General features: G+C 36.7%; 2 long non-coding RNA genes across 2 annotated transcripts in view; one reads left to right on the forward strand and one right to left on the reverse strand.

Moving 5' to 3' along the window:
- Positions 1–25922, reverse strand: part of LOC148222691 (uncharacterized) — a 236737-nt gene that overhangs the window by 184030 nt on the left and 26785 nt on the right. The gene's annotated exons all lie outside the window — the stretch shown is intronic.
- LOC148222694 (uncharacterized) lies at positions 710–24693 on the forward strand. Its single transcript, XR_015805607.1, has 3 exons — positions 710–1253; positions 18545–19735; positions 24110–24693. It is a non-coding gene; the product is annotated as an uncharacterized LOC148222694 (long non-coding RNA).

Consider the following 25922-nt stretch of genomic DNA (forward strand, 5'->3'; position numbering starts at 1 on the left):
CAGCCTCTCCAATATCAATCTGAAACAACCGCTGTAATTTAAAATATTATGATTAAAAGAGCTTGGCCTTGTACTCTTCAGAAAATAACAAAGTTTTATATTGATCAATTTGAACTTTAAAATATTCCCATGTCTGCTTATGGCTGACATGATTGAGAATTACCCACGTTAATAAATAAACAGACCTTAAGTCTACTGATGGAGAGATGCAGTGGCTACAAATGCTGCATTATTCTTGCTCAGTGCACATGTAACTAAAATAACAGCCAGGTTTCTTTAAAAATATCCTGATAGATGAAGATCTTCCACCTGCCCAGCTTCCTACCTCCTCACCATTTTCAGAAAAATTGCTTCTTCTGTACTACGGCTGCATCACACTATATGAAATGAAAAATGCTATTTACAAATATTATTGGATAGTTTTGAAAGTACTTTCTGGCTTCATACATAATGGCACAAAGAGCCATGAATATCACAGAAAGTTGTGAGTAAATTTAACTGACATTTTGCTTCAGCACCTTTAAAACAATCCACTGGAAATCTTCATAACAAGTGCTCTGCTCTCAGTCACCTGTCACTTCTTGTTTTAATCAAATGGCAGAAGTAGAACTTAGAAAAAAAAAAGAGCACCAACAACCTAACTAATACCTGCTGATTTCACAACTGTAGCAGTTAAGTGGCTTGGAAAAATCCAGCCTACAAACAGATGCCTTGCATTCACCAGATGTTTCTTTATTTGCCAAGTCTCTCACAGTCTCACAGCCATTCTGCCTTGGGCATTCTCTTCACTTTGTTTTCCCTTTCCTAAACTGTTTTTTCTAGGTATACTTGTAGCTGTGCAGACTTCAGATTTAAAAATTCCTTCTCTGTGTGCAAAGAGAAGTTTCAATTTTTCTGTGAATAATTTTGATCATAAACAGAGGAAAGCCTCTAATGTGGAGTTTATGCCTATTTCTAGTTTTCTATGGTTTGTTCCAAGCTTCATATATCTGATAAAATCTCCATGTTTCTTTGTGTGATTGATGATCTCAAGAGCCTACTTCTGGGTTTTAAAAAAGCAGCCTAATCTCCTGCTATTTTTAGGAGCCCAAAGTGTAGCACAAATATTTCACACTGACAGGGACGTTCCTTTTCTTTTGCCCATTGAGGAGCTGCTCAGCAAAAAGAAGAAATGAGGCAACAGCCAAGAGCAGAAACCACATGCCAAAACTGAAGTGGAATGGGGCTTGGAAGCCTTCTGCAGCAAAGAGAAAGTAAGTATGGATCAACCTCCCCTTTTTTAAAAGTATCTGACAAACAGGTGGAGATGAGACTCTGAGGTAATGCAATGTATTTTAAAAAAAGATTTAAGAATCAAGGAAGGAAGGAAGGACAAAATAATAGAAAAAGGTTTTAGGGAGATTTTAGGTTAGTTAAAAGTGATGAATTTACAAATCCATGCATTTGCTAGGGTTCCATCTGTAGAGAGTTAATCACATCAACAGGTAAGGAAAGCAATTTTGTTGTCTTTTGTTGATCTTTGGGAGCAGTTTTAACTCCAAAAAAAAAAAAAAAAAAAGAAACAATCTCCAAATTTAACTGATGCTTTCTTTGCATAGCAATTAGACATTTTAATATCCCTGCTTGAAGTTACTACATTTTTCTCTCTTGCAGTACCTTGTTGCTCAAAAGTACAAAAATGTATTGCAAAATGAAATCATATGGGAAATAGCTTTAATATTGCTTGATGAAAATCTCACTGTGAACTATCCTTCATTATAAATGAATCTATTTTATTATGATTTTCCACTTTCTTTCTGCTATTTGTTACAAACAATGCCAACTTGCCTGAGGAGACAACTACACACCAAAAGTTGCACTAAATTTTATTGTTCCATGAGGGATTGGAATGCCATGTTGCTGTTAAAAGAAATCACACAAAAATCTAGAATCCTGTTTATGTACTGCTCCTTAACTTTGAATTGCTTGAAAATGTTATCATTTTTATGATAACACAGATACATTTACTCATTATACAATCATCTTGTAAATTTGTTTTTAAAAATAATGTATGCATTTGGAAATATTTCTATAATTTGTAAGGGCTTTTGCCTTGTGCAGTCATACTATAAATGATGGTTAGTTTTCATGTAGCTTGTTACAATTTTGCTGCTACTTTAAAGAATGCATTATTTAACAGAACTTTAATTACACACACTTTTAACCTTATAATGGCAAGGGTCAATTAATTTTACCCTACAGCTTATAGGATCCATGATTGTTTAAATAAATAAAATGGAAAAAAAAAAAGTCACTGAGTTGATATGAAAAGGGAAATGGCAGTATAGCCTCACAGGGCCAATAAAATTACAGCTAATCCTTCTGGGAATCCAAATGGCAATAAAGTGAAAGTGAGTACAGATTAACACATTGTAAATCCACTTACTACCCAGCAATGTTTACACAAGGATTTGCCATTGCCTGTTACCATTCGATCAAAATTCAATTGCACAGTTTGCCAAGATTTTACTGAAGAGGTTACGTTTTTCCCCCACAAATATAATTCAACTCCTTAAAGCCCCCAAACATGTTTTAATCAGGGGTAAGAATATGTACTGACACCTATGGATGACAGAAAATGGGTGGGCTTCTAGGGTTTCATACTGGTGACTTGGAATATGAACAAATTCTGAAATATCTAAAGAAATGCTTCAAATGCTCGTGTGTGTTAATATTCCTGAATTTGAAAGGTGGAGGAGTGCAGTTTTCCTGTGCACTTTTAAAAACATATTTGCTTGAGTCCAAACCAGCTTTTTCCTTACTGCTCGTTTATAATACCAACTGCACTCACATGGAGGCCAACAGCCAGCAAAAACATATTTCCATTTTAACGCCTTTAGATGATCAAAGCATCAGCTTAATATAATCAGCTCAAATCCATTTACCAGTGAGCCTACCACTGTGCCCAGGGACTGTTTTCCTTTCCAGCCCTATCTATTCTGGAACAGGTGCTATAATAGTAAATTAATTAGTCTGTGGAGATGCACCTTGTTCTCCATCTCCACAGGCCTCTTGTGGGTCAGGGCCTTGAGGAAAATGCCATCTGGGCAGAGTTTCCCCCAGAGAAACAATCAAAGCCTACAGATTTCAGACTACAGAGGAGGGTTCATATGACAATTAACCTTATTAGTCTTTTTTTTTAAATGGCTGATAGTGTGTCAACGTGTTGGCTCTATAAATAATCTGCTTCTCAAAATCATCATTGCAACCAATTCAAAGAAATTACTCCTGTCTAAAAATCCTCCCAAGAAAATACAGATCCCATTGCACTGAAAATATAAATAAGTCTTAAACAATAACTTACAAATAGGAAGCCATCACACAACAGTTCTAGAGTATTTAAAACTTTAACACACTTTGAAAGATTGACAATTTTTATTGTGACCAATTTTATACAAACCCTGAGGGACTTGGGCTATTAATCATTTTGGTTCTCTTTCCACCACGGTTTTGCCCAATATCCGATTATCAACAGAATCAGAACTAAATTCAACACATTTCATAAGGGACATCAACATTTACCTTGGTAAGTCTGGTAGGTATTTAAGGTTTAACTTAAGGCCCTAAAATCTAGGGGGGAATTTTAGATTTGTGGAATTCTTTTCACAAACTGCATTGTAAAACAAATGATAATTTAGAAATCTCAAATGGAATGGGATACAAAAGCAGGATCACTATACAGTAAAATTATTTGTATGTTTCCACTACAAGTTTGACAAACTACAGAAATTTAGGTGACAAAGCAAAAAGGGCATTAAGTTTAACATTTCACAGCATTAAAATACAAAGTACATGTAAATTTATAAATATAAGGTAACTAAGACAGTATTTTTAATGCACAACTTCAGTGAATAACTTCAAGTATATTTTAGTCAGATAAAAGCCACTACATTTGTATCATAACAAAAAAAACCAAAGTGAACAATTCTTTTAATATTTTGATGACTTCTGACTCTGCTACAACACAATTTCCATAGAAAACAGACAAAAAGTTTCTCTATGTCTAAAATTTAACAAATATTCTCATGGTCAGTTTTTCCTTTTTCCCTCCACACAGAAGTTTTAAGTGTGAACATCTAATGAGTTTTCATCTAGACATCTAATTTTGTAAAAAATTCAATTCCATATTTTTTCAAGGAATTGGGCAAGGAAAACTTATTTAACATGAAAAGCATAGAAATAAAGTCAAAGCAGACATTCCTTGAAGAATAATTCAAGTATTCACTAATCTGCAATCAGCACTGTTAACTGGTATGCATTTTACTGTACCAGGCAATATTTAATACTGAAAAACAAAACAGCAAAAGATGATCTTTAATTTCAGAACACCATGTGCTACCAGAATTCTTTCAAGTACTGTGTCAACTGTCTAGATCAGTGATAGTAACTTGATATGCTGTGCATGTAATTGCTCTTTTCAGTGTATGTATTTCCATAAAAAAAACTTCTTAAAAACATAGTAAAATCTAAAAAGATAGCCTCTAGTCTAAGTATTTCTAATTTTAAGTTTTCCTAATTTTCTCATGGAGGTGAGGAGAAAATGCAAGTTAAGTTGAATGGGTAGAGTGCTCAACTGGACAGTAGAAAACCACCTGAATTTACCTTTAATATAAAAGCAAAATGAAATCATAGCTAACAAGTGCAAATATTAAATATTTCACTGCCATTCATAACTGTGAGGATCCCTTCCTCTGTACATGCCTGAGCTGAAGGGGTGGGCAGTGCAGGATGGAAGATTGACACAAGAGCCACACGGAGGGAGCTCAGTGAAGCAGTCACAGGAGATGAAATGAGATGTGTGCACTCATTCAAGCAGCTGAAAAAATGAGCTACAAGGGACTGCATTCACTGATGCAAGGGCAGGAGATGAGATGCACTAAAGGGACAAGCAAAAGCCCTCAAGCACTTCCCTCACTAAAACACACAGATCTCCCTCCCTTTTAATGCCTTCTCCCAAATAAAAAAAAAACAACAAAATAAATGACATTGAATTTCCCACTTGTCACTATTGGGGTTTTTTTTTTCAGATCAGGAGAAAAAAAAACACGTTCAAAGATAATAACAAGTCTTATTCTGACATAATTGATCGCAACATGCTGGAATGACAATTTGCACGCCACAAGAGATGTTTAGCACATCAGTATCACTGAATTCAGATAGTACAACCCACAAGTTCACCTATTTTTTTTCTAAGTGTCAGCACTTCCCCTGTCCCTGTCTCTAAGAAGATAAAAGACCTGCTACATACACCCCATGTCCTCCAGTAATGACAGAACATTTTAGATTAATCATTCTCACAAGAATGGAAAAGAAAAACCAGCAATATTTCCTTAGATATATACCAGGTCATGACAACAAATGGAACTCACAAGTCTCAGAGATTTAAACCCCAAAGGAACCTAAATTTACCTCTAGTGGGGCCAAGGAGAACATTTCAGTTATTTTCTAATTTTACCTATTCCTCTTTTTTTGTTGTTGTTTTTGGCATACTGTACTCTGAAATATCTCACAGTCCTCAGAGTTGCTAAAATAGCTTTCAATATGCCAAATAACTATAAAGGCATTGTGGCACCCAATGAGCATTTAAAAAAAAACCGCAAAGCTTCTCCCTCACCTTATCACTACATTAATTTGGACATTTACTGGTACTTGGACTGTCCACCTTCAAACCTGAAATTCTGCAGCTGCCATAGAGCTGTATCTTAGGGAAAAATCTTAGAAAATTAAGGAAAATGAAGCTAAAATAGTTTTGAAAGTCTCCAAAATATTTTCAGAACATAAACCAGTAGCCATTTCAAATTTCTAATTCTAACACTAGTGAAGAAACTTATGAATGAAACTGTTACGTTCTCAGAAAAATAAGAACAACTCAGTTTTCCAATAATCAAATCCTATAATAATGAGAAACTACTACCTCTGGAAGACACATTTGTTAGGCCAATACCAACCCCAGAATTAGCTGCTTTCCTACTTAAAGTCAGCAGTGTTAGAAGAAGGAATTTTTGAGGAAACTGCTAAAATGAACAGCAAGTTTCTAGAACGACACAGTTCAACCAAGAGCTCCAAAGAAACTGAAACATGAAATTACTGAATTGTACTCTAGCTTTCAATTCAGAGCTCAGCTACTAGTAAAAAGACAGATAATATTAGTGATCACTAGCAAATGAGTATGAAAGAATATAATTCTTCTACCACATGAAACCAATACGTACCCATGTCTTGACCACCCTTCACAGGGGATATGAATGGCAGCGGGGAGAACTGCAACACTGCCTGGAACATCTTGGCCTCACTGAGACCAGTATGGTCACAGATCTTAGAGAGGAGGGTTCTATTAGTCACTGTTTCTCACAACACAAAAAAGCAAATGTGCTTTTTACGGAAATATCAGGCAGCAGCTTGTAAACACAAAGAATGTATGTTATCAGTCTAACTAATCAAATCATACAATTGATCTCCAGAAATAAGATCTGATTTTCAAAAGGGAAAAGTGACTTGATGGAGTTCTAGGGGCTGCACCCCCTCCCCACGCTTGCCATGTAAACTAAACACAGTCTGTGTCTCCCAATACTACAAAGATGACAGAAATACTTCAAGGGATGTCAGGAGGATGACTCATGCATAAGAGGAGGAAGGTATTCACAAAGGCTGATCTCCTACACACATTTGCTGTGGGAAAAGGCAGGAGTTGTGCTCTTCTAGAGATGTCCTGGAGGAGCCTCTCATCCCCTTCTCACTGGCAGCACAAGAAGGTCAGGCACATTAGTATCAGTTATCTAACCCTAATCCTTCAGAGTAACCCTGTATGCAAGATCCCTTCTCTATAATGATTAAAATACTTTGCATATCTCCTGAAACCTTGCACTGATTCATTTCTTTCATTTTCAAGGTAATGTTCTGTGCCCTTAACACTCAGGGCAAAATATCAGCCCTTCCTTAATATGCTGTTAAAACTATTAGCATATTCTGTATAAAGCTGCTAACCAGCTCAGTATTTGCTAAAAATGAGACAGTTTTCCCAAATCCAGTAACTTCTAAACCCAGAGATGCAACAGGGTTACTGAAAGGCCTGTATATATATTTCAGTCATTTTATCAGGAGACACAAAACAGTGTTCTTTTTGTAGAGAATGATGATTGATTTTTTAAAAAATTATGTTTGCACGATGAAGAAAACATCCATATATTAACTAAAAAAACCCACCAACAGAAAGCAGGAAAATATTTGTGTTTTATTCCTCCATTCCATAATTCCACTTCTCTAATTTCACACATATTTAGCATCTTGTCTAGGGGGCATTAGTGTATTTGGTGATGAGATGAAGGCAGCCTAATGCAGGCCTGGCAAGAACTCCCTGTCACCAATCCTCCTGGGTCCGGAGATCAGCGTTCTTAAAACACGAGGATTTGATAGAGTTAACGCCATCCCCTCGAGCAGATGGTTTGGAACACTCTGTCAACGCTGCCACCGATTACTGCAAACAGCTCCTCGTTACACTGATAGCCCCTCTGGGAGCCGGGCAGGGCTGGGCTGCCTGACCTCGGCTCCCAGGTGCCAAACGCGCCTTTCGCCCTGGCCCAGGCACCAGCCTCTCCCAAACACAGCCCCTGGCTCCTCCGTGCTGCAGCTCCACACCCCACAGCTGCTCCCAGGGTGCAGTTTGTTATGTTTTCCACTGCTGGTGGTAGACTGTTAAATATATTTTCCTTTTTTTATAGAGTTTAAGCTGTCACACCTCTGGCTTGGGGAGTGCTGCCATTCCTCGGGCAGCTCCAGCCATCCAGTCTACTTGTGTGGTAGCAAAACACTCTGTGCACCCACAGACTATTTTGAATATATGAAATATGACCTTATATATTCCATATTCATTAGTAACATTTTCTGCACTTCCTGAATAGGTATGAGTCAGATTGGAGTCACAGTTAACACCACAGCAAAAAGCTTTATTAACTTGCTTGAGTGTCTCTTTAAAGTTAAGCCTTCTACGTTAGCTTTGTATTACCCAAAAAATTAACTTGCTTAGCTCAACACCAATAAACACACAGCTTTTATGGATTTACTACTGCAGTGTTTCTTCAGCACTGTAAGTTTAACTCAAAATTTTAAGTCTCTACTTTCCCTCTAGAAGAACCCTGGAGCATCAGAGTTGCCAAAGCTACTCTTTCGTTCTGAATTTGGTACATTACCCTACAATATATACTGGTAACACCGGAAGAAAAAAAAAGTCCAATTTATCTTTCCAGCTGAAAGTCATTCTGCAAAACAATTAACTTCTTTAAGAAGGATATGCACTTGGAATCAAAGATGAGGAACTGGTCTTAGAAAGAGAAAAGAGGAAAAGAAAAGCTGATAAAATTTCAATTCTGTCCCTCACCTAGAACTTGCACAGAACAACTGGACAACTCATCAAATGAAACACCAAGAGGCTTCCTCACTCCTGTCTGTCTGGGTTTGTATCAGGGACAGCACATTCCCATCAGCTGCTGGCATCTCCTCTTCCATCCTAGAGGTCACAGCATCACCCTCCTTGTGCCACTGACAGGCTCTCTCCAGGCAGCTCACAGCTCTGTGACACAGCTCGGAGCTTCCTTCACACACACCCTGAGGGGACTCAGCTGCTTCCCAGACCTTTCAGAAACACACCAAGTACCAGACTAAGCCTCAAGGATAAGTAGGACTCAGATATCCATTAGGACAGGTGTCCAAGCACCAAAGTCCAGGGAAAACATTGTGAAGGGGAAAGGAGAACCCTTGGCTCTCCTGTAAAGCACCACATCCAGCAAACATCTGCAGGCTCTGACTCCACCTCCTACACAAAGGAGGAAAAGGTTTCCCTTGGCCTCTAACTGTAGATAATAACTATGCATTTTTCCCTGTCTGCACCAACATGAGTGTAGGACATTTTAGTTAAGTCAAAGCCAAACACTACCAAAAAAGATGCTGGCAGAAAACCCCTATGCAGAGTCACTGAAACAGTATAGTTTGTCTGGTTTATTTTAAATACTAACTGACCAAACACTTAAACTAAACCCCAAGAAATTACATTGATAGCTCAACAACCTAAATGGATGTTCTCAGTCTAGTAGACAAATATCTACCAAAAGTGACCAGTGAGTACAAGTGAATTCCTTTTTGGCAGTCCAGGCACAGACCAGGCAGGAAGGCTGAACAAGCCATGCCATTTGGACAGATGGTCCTGCTGACATAAAGCTTAGGTAGAGCCCACAGGTTACACAGCTGTTTGCACAGGAACTGTACCATTAAAGTTATTTTTAAAAGAGAATTTTTTGGTACCATTAGTTTCACCCTAGTACTTCTAAGAAAAGGTGTGTCCATTTGACTTTGTGCAAGATTACATTATAACTGCAAGTATTTGGACTGGAGAGCCTCGTTCCCTATCCAGATACAGATTTCTGATAAAAAGGGCATCACATCAGTGGAGAGACCAGAATCTCTGAACGTTGCTATAACACATATAAAGCCAATTATCAGTAAAAGTATCATTAAAACAGATGCTGTCCATCATTATTTTAACAATTCCTTTTATTACTTCCCCTCCAGCAAAACCACGTTCAATTTTAGCCTGAATAAAGATATCGTAGTTCTGTGGATAAATTAAAATTCAAACAAGCCTACATTTTTTTCTCCAACACATGGTGCATCTATAGTTTATATTTGAGGGACTTTATTAGAAGAATAGTCCAGGAGGTTACAGGACAGCTGGTATCATAGTTTGGGAGAATGAGCTTTCACCATCTGAGCAGGGTGGGTGACAAGTTACACAGCAACACCTGCTGGCAAATCCACACAGGAGAAACATCCGTGTCCTTTGCAGGAGCTGCACTTCTCTGGAGAAGCAATAGGATCATAATCGCCAGGGACCCGATCCCACAAAGCCTCACCCCAGTGCCTGCCTCCTCACTGTGTAATCTCGATAACGTGCTCGGATTGTGCAAGAAGATTAAAATGAGAAATAGAAACAAAGAGGAAAAGGGGTTTGAAAGACGAAAAATATACAGAAAGAAACAGAAATGTAAGCAGGGCCACAGTGGCAACACTACTGAAAAAATTACTAATAAATATTTGTAGGATTCAGCCTTGTGATTTTAAGTTGTAACAACAAAGAGGCAACGTTTTTCAGTCCTATTAGTGTGGGCAAAGGCTTTCATTAAAAAGGGTTACTGCCTCTTCCCCATTACATCCTCCCATGGTGCTCAGAACATCTGTGCTATTAACCTTTTTTACTTGGAATTTTTTTGAAAATAAGAAAAAATTAACAAAGTAAAATTTGTTGACGGTCCCCCCCCAGTCACCGCAGTGGGTGTTCTACCTATGGGCTGTCACATTTTCCATGTTCATTTCTGCAGGTGCTAAATACATGCTGACAACAACATATGTTACCAGTCTTAAATGTGTGGGATTTTTTTTAACCTTGTAATTAAAGAGAGCTCACAGCTTGGGGAAAAAAAAAATAAAACAAAACAGGTGAAAGCTGATTCTGCCCAGTGTATTTAACATTCACTTACATCCTCATTCTCTCTCTGTCTCATGATTTGGGTATTTCCCTAATGATGCATAGAAAGAAAAGCATGGGGGTAGAAGGGGGACAGAAAGGATTCTACCTTCCAAATAGTAGTTATTTAAATATGATATCAAACAATTTTTTGAAAATATCAGCATGCAGAATAAGCATTGATTCTCTCTAGAATGACCCTTTCCCCCCTGGGTCTCCTCACTTGTATTTCTGAGCTCTCTTTTTGTTTATTTCTGGCTCTTATTTTAACCTCTTTAGTCCTGCCAAGCATGTTATATTTGGTCTCCAAAGGGGTGCTTCCTATACATTCTGTCATACAATAGGACTCACCTATTTATCTGAATAAAAGTCAAACTTGCCCTATTAATTATAGTATCATTATTTTTGGCTGTTTAAGGTATCACGCTATTATTCATTGAAACCTATACACTGCTCTTCAGGGCAGCACATTAACAATCTACACATATATTTTCAGGGGAAAAAGGTGTGTTTCAGTACAATTTATCAAGCCACTTATTTTAAAATATAAATGTCCAGTACAATGCACCAAAATTACTTCAGTCAGCTGAAATAAAAATTTATAAAATCAAGTAGAAATCTCTCTAAAAAATAAGTCCAATTAAATGCATATAAAGAAAAACGTGATGAAGTATATTAAAAGCAAGTAATACTATTTTATGAGTGATCAAAGTACTACACACCAAAATATATTGTAAAAAAAAAAAAAATAAAAAAAAAAATCAAAGCTTTAGAAAAAGTCATTTCTCAGCCTGTGTTACAAATATGATGAAGTAGGTTTTAGCCACACTACTTTAGTTCTAACCAAGTTTGAAATGTTGAGATGTAAAAAACATGTCCTTGCTTTCTCTGTAAAATTTCAACCTTATGATAAAATTAGACTTCCTTACTTGAGGATTAAAAAAACCCAAAAACTCTGAAGGGAAGGCCAATGAGTTTGCAGCATTGAAGACCAACCAAAGCACTGTTACCTCCTCTCCCCATGGCTCTGCTGGAGTGTGGAACAGGAAGGGAAGGGACAAATGCCCCCAGTTCTGATAATGAGAAGATGTGGCAGGAATCATTTTGGCACAGCACTGCTGCAATATGCTGCAATTGGGCTGAGCTTTCAGAGGTGCTGGGAAAATATTGTGCTGCTCACTTCTAGGCATTTGTATTTTAGCCAGTTAAAAAACAAACGTGAGCAAATATGCCAAATATTTGCCTTCATTGAGAAGTAAGCCAAAGAAAACCAACATGATAAAACAGCCCATCTGTGAATTGGCTCTGCAACTCAGAGCAACAGTTCTGGGCCTCTTTATTAGTAATTTTCCTCAGACTGAGAATGGCCATACTTTGTATCTGAATCCAGACTTAGAGCTCTAACTCAAGTCCATACTGGAATACAATTTAAACAAATTACATTATTTTAAAGGAATTAATTTAAAAAGTCTTGTTAAGAGTGACCTTCAGACAGTAAAAAGTCTTCTTAGTCATAGAATACACTTTCCACAGCACTGTAATATTGAAAAGTTTTACTTCATGAATAGTTCCCTCCTATACCAGGACTGTGTTCCTCCAGTTTAAAATGATCCAAATCTACATATTGCATATATGAAGTCTGACACTTTATTAGGCAAAATGATACAAAAAAAAAAAAAAAAAGCTTAAAGGAATAGCTTGTGTCAGCCAGGCACCAAACACACAGACTCCTCCTATTAAACTCAGATTTCTAGAGTGCTAGCTCCTAGTCCAGCCCTCATAAAGGGTTAAAATACAGATGCTGTGAATGGAATGTATAATCCTTAAGGCCCTGGAGCATTAAGACATATCTGCTCCTTAGGGTCCATCTCTGTCCATAATCAATTTCTTCCCTTGGAGAACATTAATTGTCTCTAATGATAGCTTTCCATCAATACATCCTTGATCTTAAAAGGCCTGTACAGCTTTTTCCTTTATTCAATCAAATCATCTCTACAATTGCCCTCCTTTAGTAAGATAATACCTTTTAAGCCTTGTATTTTAATATAAAAAAATAAGAGGTAGCAGCAAATTCTAATGGAAGTGCTAACATTTGAGAACCAGGATGATGGCTTCCATTATCCTAAATAATGTTTGAAGATTACAGAAAGCACTGTGTTTCAAAAGGTGGAAACTAATCCCTCACTTTCAAATTATTCCTTGTACAAAAATCTATTCTGACATTAGGAAATTTTGTGCCCCAACTACAGCACAGTATATTTAAATATTTGAATATGAAAGATAATTTTCAGCTCCGGAGGGGCAAAAGCAAATAATTGCTATTTATAAGGAGTAAATGCTGAATAATTTAAGAAATTTACAACCTTAAACACAGAAGCCCTTTATTTTTTCATTCTCTGGTACGGGGGTGGCTTAACTGTTCATGCAAATGACTGTAACTCCAATCAGAAGTTCCTGAAATTATTTAATTTCATGATGGCTCAAAAACTCAATCTCATGGTGACCCACTAATGTGTCTTGCTTTCCCCACCCCCTTCTCTTCCTTGTACATGCTTTTCAAAAGGTGTGGAAATTCAATTTTTTTGCCATTCAACTGATTTGTTTCCATTCAAATAGAGGATTTTTCTTGCATTTCCTTATCTAGATTACCCAGCATCATTCTGTGTTTCTACCTATATTTCAACACAGTTCTGTGTGAAATGGCACCACTCTTTATAATGGCTCAAGGACCTGAAAATGAAACACTGATAGCACAAAAGACCTCAAACCTTTAGAAATCTTTACTTGGTATTTTTCTTTATATCCAGCATGAGAATGACAGAATTTTGGTGATGCCTATTTAGTATCATTTTTATCTAAGAAGGGTCATGGAGAAGATTTCCCCACAACTGACTATCATTCACCACTGACCACAATATTAGAGCCTTCCTCTTAATCAAAAGTCATCACACATGCACAAAAAAATAAAAAACAGCAGGAGATTTACATCAGGAACATCATGAAAACTCTAAAAAGCATGTATAGTGCAGATTTTTTTTTAAATTATCATACTAGCACACATACCCATGACGTGTACTTTACTATTTGCTATTTTACAAAATATTGATAGCAAAAAGCAGTAGGAGAAAAAATAATGCCAGAAAGACGAAAAAAAAATAAGAAATATAGGCAGGTAGATACAATCAATCTAACAGCTATCAAACCTAAACAAAACAAAACAGGGAGAAAAAAAAATGAGACCAGTTAACAACCTAGATAAGAGATGAAAATTGCCAGTGAGGCAGATCAAGTTTATTCAATGTCCTGATAAGCACCTATTTGCTCTTCCCCATAATGCTCTCTCAGTATTTATAAATTATCATTTAATTATGCTGGCAAGTGGTAATTGTCAAATAAAGCTCAGATAGGCATAAGCCCTCAGGCTGCACATGACAGAAAAATATCTGTTAAAGCTGGGCTGATTCACACGCTTAGGAAATCATTTCCTTTCTTCTTTTTATCCTTGCCAACAAATTATATGAACTGGCACTTTGTGCTTTGTAGGCATTTTGAAGTCTATGCAGATTACAGGAAAGAAAAATTAGTTGTTTCAGTATCTACCATTCCTAAATTATTCTGCTGATTTAAGACACCATGTTCTGTTTCAACAAAAGAGTGCCAAAGATCAAGGAATCAGAGCCTTTCCCTGTTTAGAATTTATGCCCAGGGTCACTTTCAATTGGGTAAATCAAGATTTGGGGAATTATTGAATACTCTGCATAATAGATTTGATACAGAGCAATAGTTAAAATATGACGTTTATCCCATTAGTATAGAAGCACTAAGCAATATTTTTTTTAAAGTCTCTTACTATTTAGATTCAATTATAGACCCATTAAACATTCTCTGGTATATACACACTGATACAGATGCAGGCACCCACAGATTTGAAGAATTTCTTAATTTACAGCATACATAACCATACATAACCAACCAGAAAAAAATAGATGTAAAAGAAGTTTAATGCCAAATAGAAGTGAAACCAGGCTCTTGAGAACTTTGGCCTGGAACACGAGTCTGAACAACAGAAATGCTGGATTTACAGCATGTTAATGGAACATTTGTTATCACTGCCATTGCTAGATCATTACTGCCATAAAAGGTACCAATATTCTCTTTTGTCTGTACAGTTACTGTCAGACCAGCTCAGGCAGCACAGTAAGTCTCTTCCCCAGCTTTCCATATGTACTTTTGTGAGTGATGGGTCCCAGCTCTCTGAAATACTTTTAAGGTTCTTTGGGTTACTGGAGGAAGCTCCAAGCAAGTCTCAGTCTCCCCTTTCTTTGTACCTTGGTATATCTGTATTTTTTCCTCTCCCTCATCAGCAGAGTGCAATATAATTTTTATGTCATTTTTACCCATACTCTATACACAATTTCTATTCAAATCTGAGCTGGTTTTAGTTAGTTGATATCATATATCAGGCTTCTACCTATGATATTGGTATATCCTGCATTATCTCAAACCCTTCTGAAGAAATCACCAAGCCTTCTCAAGCTTTCAGAAGCAGCTCGCTGATAAAATAGTTTAGAATTTTTCAGAAAAATTCAGTTCTCCTTTCAGGCGTCAGTAACCCCTACCAATTACCATAGGCAGTATACAGTTACCATGCACTCAGTGTACAGTTAGCAGCAATAACACTATTTAGTAGAACGAGAAACATATTGTAAATTCAATGACCTAACTGCCAATTCTTCTCTTCCAATTTGAGGTTTCATGGCTTCAGTCAATGTGTATGGACTGCTTCACACAGATACATCCTGTTGCTTCAGAGCAGCTGGAAAAGCACTGCTCACCGACCTGCCTTTTCTCATTACTGCAGTGATCTGCTGCCACTGCCCCGGGCTCATGAAATACATCATCTTCCTCAGGAGACACGCAGGGAATTAGTGCCCCAGGGGTTAGATAGCACAGAGCTTGGCCAAGCAGTGTAATTCACAGGTTAGACCAGATGTTCAAGCAGCAGACAGCCAGAAAGCATTTACTGGTGCTGCTGCAGCCAGAACAAGCTGGTGTCTTATATCCAGCATAAGCAGCAAAGTAGATAATGTTTCTCATAGGAATAGCTTTTAGCCTCATTGATCTCCCATAAAAGCTACTGTACAATGACATGGCCCTAAACACACACACTGTGGTTTAGCTCTAACAATTCCCAGAAAGATGCACGATTGTCCTTGTATCAACAATATGCTTTACACAGCGAAGAAAAAGGAAAATAAACAAATAGGAACATTTCTTCCTATACAGATCTTGCATTCAGAAATTCCATTAATTCCTGCAGCAGTGCATTGCATGTTAGCACCAGGGCTATAGGTACAGTGAATCAATGCCAAATCAGAAACTTCTGCTCCAGAGAAGGACAACCTGCAGAACTTTTGCCTTGACAAATTTGCTCCTGATCTCTACCATCCAACTAATACATCGGCTGCAAAGTCGTGAAAACAGACACAAACTATCAGCATAAAGGCTTTAGGATCTTGGATGTGAATGTGGTTCTGTTTCTTTTCCTGCAAGTCTATAAAACATATAAATCTGTTTAGCTGTGTTTATTTCAAATAGCATTTTATCAAAAGACATTCTATTTTACTAATTAGTGAACTGAACTTGATATCAATTAAAGAGAAAAGAAGTGTTTTATAACACCCCTCAACTAACTCTAAGTGACTATTACACAGATGACAGAGGGGAAAATGCAGAAGATTTTGGAGAGCTCTAATACTTATTCTGAAATAGTTTTTGTGCTGACAGCTGGCCAGAAAGTTTTTTCCTGGAAATAATTTCATACTAAGAATAACCTTCATGAAAGAGTTATTTTAACAGAGCCTTTTCCAAACTAAATGATTTTACGGCTCTAAGATTTTAAAGAACTACATACCAAAATGGGGGGGTGAGAAGGACCTTCTCCAGAAATCAGCATTATTTCCATTCTCCTTTAGCTAATTTGGGCTTTGCAGGTATTTCTAGATACATTTTAGAATCAGTAGACATTCCATAATCAGGAAAATAGGAATCAACTCACCTTTCAAAAATAGTCTAACAACTACTTTTTGACATCTTTAATCACAAAGTTGACTGGAAAATGCATCATATTGCAAAACAGCAACCCAGGGAACTCAGAAAGCTTCTGCTCTAGGGGAAAACTGCAAACCCACAATCTTTTCTATCAGAAAGAATAGAATTCTGTTACTGTCAGAGTTCTTATGCTTATGAGTCTTTGCTTGTACAGTAATATTTTGTTGCATTTACACAGCATGTGACATTATCTAAAGTTACTACTGTAACTCTATATGAAGAGCAACAGTGTGAGGAACCCAAATTACTGCTGAGACTGTTCAAACACAGGAATTGGTGTTATGTAACAGACTTCCAACCTGGAGCAAAAAATACCTGCCAGCACACTTCTGGTGGCCTAATCCAGCTTCCCTGGTCACAGAAAATATAGTACCTATAATTGCTAGGAGGATTCTCTTCTGAAGTACTCACAGTTAAGATTAAGAAGGAGAAAATTAGGCATGACCTAATAAAATGCTATGTTATATTCAAATCTATATGGATTATTAAAAAGAGTCTGCTGTTTCTTTTCCTCATTTTGCACAACAAATCTCTTGCTATATTATGGCATTACTGACTTCCTATATTTCTACTTGAAAAGAAGAGGTCACATAAAAATCTTCTCATTATTACAGATTGACTTAAAATGGTCCTGGATCTACAGAGTAAAAGCCTTGAATGTTTATGCATCATTTGATTTTTTAAAAATTAATTACTTTTTACTTTTCTATCAAGTTCAGTAGGAGTTTTCAATATGTGATACCAAAAATAATTACCAGAATTCAAACTGCTTGGTTTTACTGCCTCATCTGATTTTACTGTCTTCATCTTAAAGGCATACGCTTTGCACATTATATAAGCTTTTAATTTTTAATTTTAAATCTGTTTTTCAATACGTTGGTTTTGTTTCCATTTAAACTGTCCAGAAAAAATAAACAATGTTAAGGTCATCTTAAAGACAGCTTGGCTGTCCCCAAAATTCATTTATACAACTCATGATGAATCATGATGAATTGGGAGATATGGATTGACCAATTCTAAATGCTATTTCTTAATAACAGGCATGATTTCCTTTAAATGAATTTCCTTTTTGAAAAGATTTCATCACATACATAACCAGGGACTTTTAGCTTAATTCCAATCTCAAACCACTTCAACATCAGGAAGTTGAAATCATATTAAATGCACATACCCTGAGAACACACAGAATATATCCAGTTTCAAAGTCAGGCCCATGTATTTCTGTGAAAATCTACATGCAAATTTTATAGCTCAAGCTCACCTCATTACTGCAACAGTATTAATGAGATACTTCTCTTTACTTTCCATATATTCCTGCTGACTTCCCAAGTCAACCTAATAAAGCCTTCATGAGCTCTATCATAACAGCAAGAACAGGAATATGGGGTTCCTTTTTTTTCCATTTGTAATTTTATGAAAAAAATTATTTAAAAGTGTGAAGTAGCATGAAGACATAGCATGAAACTGCAAAAATGAAAGTATTTTTTTCTTTAAGAATTGTTACTCTGAAAACATTCAGAGGAAAACTTTCCTATTCACAAGATACTATCTCACTCTTTAGGGGCACTTTAGGGAGAAAGATTTTACTGCAATAAGTCTCTTCCTTTTTAATCCCTATTGAAAATTAGGTTGTTGAAAAACAGAGTTCAACTTGAAATTTTAAGCTTACATTGATTAAACCTTATGTATGTGAAAAAGTGGTATTATCAATTATACTGGAGGTACATAATAGAGTATCAGCTTTCCTGGAAATAGCAGGGATTTTGGCATACATTGTATTCAGCACCACATCAGCATGTACACAGTAATTTATGTAGTTTCCTTGTAGATGGAGCAACTTATTCTTTTTCCTTAAGATTTCATTTTTTAATTTGCTTGCAGATGGCCTCCATTATGGCAATCCAAGCTCCCTCAGACTCTTGAAGGGCATTCCCAGGAGGCAGAAAAGAGCATGTGCCACGACTACAACTAGAAAGCAGAGCATGTTCACTGGCTGGCCACTTAGTGCCCAAAGGGCTGTGAAAACTTACAATCTGCCCAGCTTTTAAGTCAGTCTGAATGTATTTGCCTTGCCACCACCTCTCACAAAACTTCCAGGAATCCACTTATTTGATACTGCTACACTGCTTTTGAATCTGGTTGAGTTTAGCCAACAAGTGTGAAAGGACATGGAGATGTGGAAAGGCAGCATCACACCACAGCAGCAAACCAAGCTGCACTTTCCTAAGACGTTCACATCAAGACATCTGCAATCAGCTTCTTGCTTTGTTATTTACAATGTGAGGATTATTCATTTGAATTTATAAAGTGTGGAGAAACCCTGAGAAAGAAGATGCTGTGAATGTAATAAGCATGTTTATCAGTCTGTTCTTATTCAAAATAAAGCATACATAAACAAGCCAGGCAGTGAAGGCACCCTTGATGAGCCTGAGGCTGGGATTTCCAGCCCCCTGTGCAGAGCTGTGTCCAACAGTTGCATCCACTGTGAGGTGACCTGGACAACCATGACTTTTTCCCATCATGGGGACAGGTGCAGGCTGGGGACTGAGGACATTCAGGAGATTCATTGACCATATTGCACGTTTCTTACTATTTCAAGTGATCTGAAAGTGCTGGTAGAAAAGCACATATTCTCTTAAGAAACAGCCAGTGTCCAGTCCCAATTTCTCTGAAGGGCCTTGACTTCATATGTGTTAATAAGGATAAGCTGTGCTTTAATTTTAGACCTTAGAAATTCTCATTGGTTTGTGTGGGGTGTGGCCACTCAGAATTTAGGCAAGACTTCAGATGATTCTGCGTAGCACAGAACAGCCAGCTGGAACAAACCATGAGAGAATAGGAACTTGGACAAAGTTGTGAGACAGCCTCAGAGGAAGATCCTCCAGAAAAAGCTCACAAGATGTGTGTGAGGTGAGGCCATTTGGGACTGAAACTCCCTGCTCTGGTTTAGGTTTGTTGTTACCTCACATCTTCTCAAAGAAGTTACACACCATGTCCTGCAAGCTGCCTTCTCCCTGTGAGGATTACTGGAGCTTCATGAAACACAGGAAAAATCCCGGTTTCTGATTTTTGGTATGTGAAAGTATGTAAATTTAAAGAATATTGTTTGAATTTTACAAAATTTCTTTTGCCATGTTTCTTCCCTTTCACCCTCCATATATTTTTCACATAAATTAACACTTTTTATATTTTTAATTCTTCAGAAAGGTATCCTCTAGTTACCACAAACACAAATTATAAAAACACATGAAATATATTTAGTTAGGAATCTCTTACATTTTCCAAGAATCCTTGGAATAGAACTATTACAAATTGGAAATACTGGAAGGATAATACAAAACAACTTCACAATTAACCCAAAATTTAATAGCTGCTTCCAGTATTCTCCAAGTTATAGCTGATATTTTTTCATGTTATAATTGAAAAAGATTTTTTTCTTCCACATTTATACACTAACAGCTACGTGAAAACATAAAATTTAAGTTATAATTAATTTTGGAACTATTTGGTTTATACAGATTTTTTGAACCTATGATAGAAAAATTATAGCAGTCATGTGCATATTGCTTTTAACATTTCACTAGAAACCTCTACTTTGCTACCAATAGAGCAGCACTGAAGAAACTGTCAAATTTCTAATGCCGCCTTTTCTGTTTAAGAAATACTGAATTGTGATATTTTCTCCATCATCTGATTCCATTATTGCTATATAACAGATGTTTATTACCGTTCTTCAAATGCATTATGGGCTGAACTCGGTCTTGAATTAAATATTCAGACATTGTTAAGATCATCCAGTCAGATTTCTTCTACAGTCTGGGCCATATAATTCCAGTTGTTCCTGGACTCAACCAAATAATGTGTGTTTGTGGCTGCCTCAGCTCCTCTTCCTGGAGAGAGTGTATTTTCCTTTCTTTTCCAGCAATATCCTGATTAATATATCTTCTTCTCTCAAGTTTGGATTTCGTTGTGACATATCATTTTGCTTCAGTAAGTAAATATATAAAATGTATATCCAAAGTCAGGTTTGAAAGCCATGTAACAACTGACCTATTACAAACAATGGGTCTTCTATAGTGGGTAGCTTTGCCAGGATTAGTGTGTTTCGATGAGATAATCAACTATGCATTTTGTGACCAGCTCACTCACATCCTGGCAAAATGATCTTGCTGGGAGGCAGACTGCATGCTTCACTACCAGGAAATGGACAATGACAGATAGTCTGCATTTCCATTTACACGTATCCTTAATTGTTGTCACTGAAAAAGACGTGCCAGATACTGACACAACAGATCATTCAAAATAAGTTATGTATTCATGTTAAGCGTTATTTATCCAGACTGCAAAGGAAAACAAATATTGCTCTTTCTCCCCCCCTTCCTAATTAGCCAATTGTTTCAAATGCTTTTTGTTAGGGATTCAGCAATTTATGTTCTTTAAGCTTGTCATAAAGATAACGCTTATTATGAACTATGCTAAGAATACAGTCCTAATTCAGCTTCCTTTCTTTTCTGGCTACACCATAATGAAGATGTTTGCAGGATTCATTTATTTGATTCTGTCCAGGGAGCCTCATGAAATGCATTTAAAAATAAACACAATGAAAAACCCACGCTCAAAACATCACTGGCATTTTTTTTGTGTGTGACATCCTAATAACAGTGCTATGGAGTCCTGTTAAAATTTGGTAAAAAAAAAAAAAAGCTGCATTAACAGATAGGAAATTGGAAAAGAATAGTCTAGCTAACGCTATTTAAGAAAAGCTGAAAATTATGCTATAAAACAACCTCATTAAGGCAGCCTTTAAAAAGTAAACAAAAAAACCCCCAAATCCCTAAGATTAGGGACAAAAAAAGTAACTTCTTAAAAATAATTTCATAATGAAACATAGGCCTTTCTACCACTGGAAATCTCCTGAATAAAAATAGTGTAGAATATAGTTGTTGTCACTATTGTTACTATTATTAATAATAATAAAAAGAATGTTGGTCTTTAATTTCCTAAGACAAGACCACTCATCTTGGACACATCATGAAGTGCACAAGGACTTTTTCAGTGAAGGAAAAAGGAGCTTCCCTGGGTCCCCACACACCAACTCTCAGCCTCTGTTCTGCCCTCTTCCAATTTCTCAGTGATCTCGGCTTCATCAAAAGCAAAAATTAAACAGATTTTACTGAAAATCCTAAATTAGAGAAGTCTCACCAGACTGAAGACAGATTTAAACTGTCAGTATATAATGCATAGAACATAACACAGGAACATGCTGTACAGAAAAGACCTGCTCTGAATTAATCAACGTCAGTAAAAGAAATACTGCTTTCATAAATATTATCTAGTTTCAATACATATTTTCCACAGTTCTGATTTTATACTGTATTTCTTGGGAAAAAAAATCACTTTTCATGACAATCAGTGAAACAGCCTATTTCCACAATTCCTTACAGCCCAGCAGGCAGGCCTACCTCTACAGCCTTGTTAATTATGAATCCTTTCTGCAATGCTAATAGATTATTCCACTTTGAATGAGCATCCAAAATTATTTAGTAACACCTTGTTTAATATGACAGTTTTGCGATTTTACATATGAAATAATTAATTTGCTTTAAAAAGTGTAAAAAATATAAAAGCCTTCACTTGTGCTATCATCTTTTATCAGCATAAGCAACACCAGGGGCAAGTCATTAATTTTTTTGTGGAGTTGTTGGGTTCCTATGTATTTTTTCATTTTGACAATTCAGCCAACATCAGCTTAACTATATCTCCACCAGGTCAGTACACAGAGGTACTATGTATGTGACAACAGATGGCTCTACAAATGAATATATATGCAATATATAAACACAGTGTCAGTCTACGACAGGTTCCATGCCTGAATAAGTAAATTGTTTTTCATCTTTAGAATGTGAAAATAGAATGCAGCTTAATTTGGATTTGTTTTTATTCCCACCATTTTTAGTTTTGAATGCAAAAATCGTTATTCTTTCACCACAGGATATGGCCTTGACTTCAGAAATGCTTAGTATCTACTGATTCTTCAACCTCTCAAAAACCAGATTTCTTATAAAAGATTCAGACATTTAACTCCATACACAAACATTCTTATTAATGCACCAGCCAACTCCAAAAACAACAGCTTCCATAATGGACTGTTACAGTGGCTAATCCAGTCTCTCCATTGGCATGGAGCTGATTGTGGCCCATTCCACACTACCTGGGAAGCAGCAAATCCTTTACAAGGATTTATTCTGCATTACATGGTAGAATGAAAGGCTTGTAAATAAAATTCTTAGAGAAATGAATTATGACACTAATATAAAGGCACAGGAGTCATACTAGAGACTGCTGCATTCTCATAGCCATACAGATACATTTTGCTCTTTTGTAACTTAGCAATCTCATTTCAAGGAAAGAGGTAGGAATTAAACCCTCTTGAAAACCAAGCCATTAACCCTTGCCTCAATTTACCCAGTAGTAGCATCTTATGGTAAAATATAGGTGTATTTTACCACAAGAGTGAATTGAAGAACTCCCTCATTTTATTGTTCTCTTCTAGTATTATGGAAAAAGCTTTTGTGGAGTACTCAAATATAGTCCAGGAACAGATAAAGGACTTCCTAAATTGGTCTAGACAAACTTATTGCTTCCAGCTTATTGACTCTGTTCAAGAGGCTTCAATTTCCCTTGCTGTTTCAGGAGTAACCTGGGGAAGGAATGAGGAGTTGGTTTACCCATATCCCAGGCACACCCATGTCACTCCATACCAGATGGTCCCTAAACTGCTCAGACAAATAATCTTTAGACTAGTAAGGATAGACCAACTTATATTTACTCATTTATGCAGGTGTTTCCTGATGGCACAAACACTTTCAAGTAAGCTAAAGATACCAACAACTCCACAGGAGTTTCCTGTTGTCCATTTACTGGTATATGCAAAGATCATTAGCATGTGATAGCAAAGGATGAAGGTCAATGGACAGATTTGAATTTTCCCACCTTCCTAGAACCGTTAGATCACAAATTTGCTGCCCATGAACAACTTCACTGTAGGAGAGGAAAATCTTTCACTTCTGTTGTACCCAAAGCAGAAATATAAGCCAGCAGCACTTTGACGTAAGAGTGTTTCTTTCTACCACAGCCCCTCTTGATCCAGTGAGCTAAAGCAGATTGCAGGACACAATCATCACACGCCCCTTTTTGTCACAGGTTGTCACGAAGGCCAATTAATGGCACATTATTGCAGGCCTGATATTCCATTTAGCATCCAGCTGCATGCTGATTACAATATAGTTATGACATTAATATAATTACACATTCTATACATAATAGGCATTGTAGAACATATAATAACATAATATTGCAACAAAAGACAGTCTGGAGTACAAGTCCTGAAAGTATGTACAGCTATTTCTTAATTTATTTTCCAAGCCTGAATTTTTCTCGTTCTAGCTACCTCCATTACACTGAGGGAAAAAGCAACACTCACCCAGATGAGGTCACATGAGTCCTGTGTGAGCAAACAGAGCACCCCAACCCGGATCACACCTGGCGAACAGGGTAAAATCCTCCAGCAGAACCACACAACTCTTCCCCTGCTCAAGGGCAGACAGCACCAGGAAGGTTCAAGCCTCCAGACTCCTCAAACATGAGCCTGCTATCTCTGCAACACTCTCGGGCTGACTACATGAGAAACAAGAGAACTCCACTAAACAAACTCTCATGTAATTCCTCACATCATTACTGATGGACTAACCAAGCCATCTCTGAGAATTTCCCCGTTCATTTGGCTTTCTGTAAAATATCCAGCCCTCACGGGGCAAGAACAATACAAATAGATAATCAGGGGTATTGATTTCATAATGATTAATGGATATTGTACAGTATCTTTTTGCACTCTGCTTTCCTTACACAGCCAAGGCTCCCACTAACGTCACAGGGAGTTTCTCGAGGGAAGAATGCTGGACTAGGTAACTGGTTTTGCACTTCAGGGCATCTTGCTCCGTTTGTTTTGTGCATAATAAAAGCTCATACTTGTACAGTAATTTAGCATTTCTGAATAAACAGAAATTGTGATTCATAATTCTCTATCTTCTTGTCCTCATTTCTTAAAAAAAAATAAAAATGAGTCACTGTTGTTTAATCCGATAATTATGCAAACACTAAATCTTACACTGGAGGAGAAAATGTTAACACATATTGAAAAACCAAAATGCGTAGAACTATAATCTGTATGATAAAATGCATTACTCTGTTTAAAAGGATTGTTTTACAGAAGCAATTAACAATCAGCAATCATACAGTTCAGCCCGGTGTTTTGATGCCATCTGTTGGAGTAAGGCTTCACATTCCCTCGAATGAAGCTATAATTTTCCGTTTATGATTTCATTAGATGCATAGAGTGTAACAGCTACAAAAAGAAAGAGGATTTCACCAAACACTTTCATTTTAGAAAGAGCTGCTCTAAACATTTCTGTTCCACACAAATCTTCTCCCAAGAGGACAGGAAGTTGGCAAATTTGCAGTCATTTCCAGAATTCAGTAACACATTCTAGTCTTTGAAAAAAATGCGTCAGAAGTTTTATTTCCTACCAACAAATTCTTGAAAAAATTATTTTAGAAACACGACACATTTCACTCAAAAAACTGCTATAAAAATGATTCAGAAAAAAAAGAATTTTTTCATCCCCAAAAAATGTAGGGATGTTTTCCCAATGGCACGAGTTTGTTATTTTATATGTCTCACAAAAATACATTTTCCAGTTTTATTAAGTCATTAAATACTTGATTAAATCTTTGGGGTATTTTTCACTACACTAGGGGGAGCCAGATCACTACATTGTACACACAATTAGCTCTAAGTTGAACCCTCTAAAAAGACTCTTTTAAAAATAGCCTTATAAACATCTCTAGCTGATAAAAAACCCCATATTTCTATATCATAGCACTAACACAGAGGTCCCACAATATACCATGGAATATTAAGTTAATAATTAAAGCCATAGAAATAAATTTAAATTACTCTTAGGAATTTTTTTTATTTCATTGTTATTAAATAGTCTGCTTCAATCTACACAGAGGAAAAAAAAAAATCCCCCAAACATCAAAACCCCAAAACAATCACCTGAAAACCAACCTAAAATAATTCTGCTTCTCCTCCTACATCATGCAGATTCACCTCTGTAATGTTGGCCATTATATTATTAATTCAACAGTGGCATAAATAAGGAATGATACTACACTGAATGCATAAGTATCACTTTTT

This window comes from Sturnus vulgaris, chromosome 10, assembly GCF_052056855.1.
Source record: "Sturnus vulgaris isolate bStuVul1 chromosome 10, bStuVul1.hap1, whole genome shotgun sequence".
NCBI lineage: Eukaryota > Metazoa > Chordata > Aves > Passeriformes > Sturnidae > Sturnus > Sturnus vulgaris.